Source organism: Suricata suricatta, chromosome 13 (genome assembly GCF_006229205.1).
Source record: "Suricata suricatta isolate VVHF042 chromosome 13, meerkat_22Aug2017_6uvM2_HiC, whole genome shotgun sequence".
NCBI classification, from domain to species: domain Eukaryota; kingdom Metazoa; phylum Chordata; class Mammalia; order Carnivora; family Herpestidae; genus Suricata; species Suricata suricatta.
This window is the reverse complement of record NC_043712.1, coordinates 10,213-11,405: the sequence shown is the minus strand read 5'-3', so window position 1 is coordinate 11,405 and position 1,193 is coordinate 10,213. Positions and strand designations below refer to the sequence as shown.

The window sequence follows — 1,193 nt, the reverse complement described above, 5'->3', positions numbered from 1 at the left end:
TTTATTTATTTATTTATTTATTTATTTATTTATTTATTACCAGTGTGGACACCTGGTAGTCATTTTAGGCTGTTGGTTCTACTCCAGCACTACAGCATTTGGTCGCTGGTTCATTCCTGCTTGGCCATTGAGTGCACTTTCTCCTGGCTCTTCCTCTTTTCCTTTGACATATTTCCATCTTTGTATAGGTTTTCTTGGTTATTCTTTACTTTCTGAGATTCAAGATTATCCTGGCTTCTGTATTTACTGTCTTTAGTCTTGATGTCAGCAATTTCTTCAAGGAACCCTGGTTTCTTTCATTAGAGAATGGTATTAAAAATCTTAAGTGTGGAAGCTAAATGTGCTCACTGGAAAATTCAAGGAAATATATGTATGTATTCCAACCTATGTATACACATTTAATTGTAAAGTTTTCTATGTGGAACTCTCTGTATCTATATTAAGTGTACAGATGAGTTTACACTGATGTCTCCAACCTGCTCCACCATCACATGGACATTGTGATCTTCTCCCTTTGCTGGTCTGAAACTTCCTACTCCAGGAATGAGAAAGTTGGCTCCCACCACCTGCCATTAAGTAATTCATCACCCGTTCCAGATCACAGATGTGGTGTTTTCAGAACTGTTTGCTACCACCCTGATGGGAAAGAACTTTATGAGATAGAGTCCACTGTTTATGTACAGTACATTTTTCCTTTTGTCCATAGATTTCATTCACTTTCACAGTTCCTTAGGCCAGCACCCTTTGCCACACAATGTACAGTGAGTTTCCCCCCGCCCCCATGCATCCTAATACAGTTTGATCCAAGGTTCTTCCAGCTGGACTAAAAAATTGACATGAGACAGATAGACAGGAGAAAAAAACCAGAGTGTAATCATGTGCACAAGGAGGCACAATAATGAGATCGAGACCTAAACAAATGACCAAGCCAGGCTGTTTTTATACTTTTTGGACAAAGAGAAAGTACACCTGTGATGAATTACAGGACAAAGAGAGTTTAACCTTGGGAGCTTCAATTAGTAAGGAATTTTAAACAGAATTTGGGCTGGGGTAGTTACTTAGTAAAAAGCAACAAGAGTTGTTTATATAGCCTTCTGGGCTCTAAATTTCCCATCTCTGGTGATGTGGAAGTCTCTTTATTTCCTGGTACAGGGGGATCCTCACATGGGAGATTGATGTTTTGGTTCCAAGGG

At 39.1% G+C, this 1,193-nt stretch overlaps 1 long non-coding RNA gene across 1 annotated transcript in view; it reads left to right on the top strand.

The window, feature by feature from the left end:
* Positions 1-1,193, top strand: part of LOC115275744 — a 4,522-nt gene that overhangs the window by 2,270 nt on the left and 1,059 nt on the right. The window lies entirely within an intron of this gene.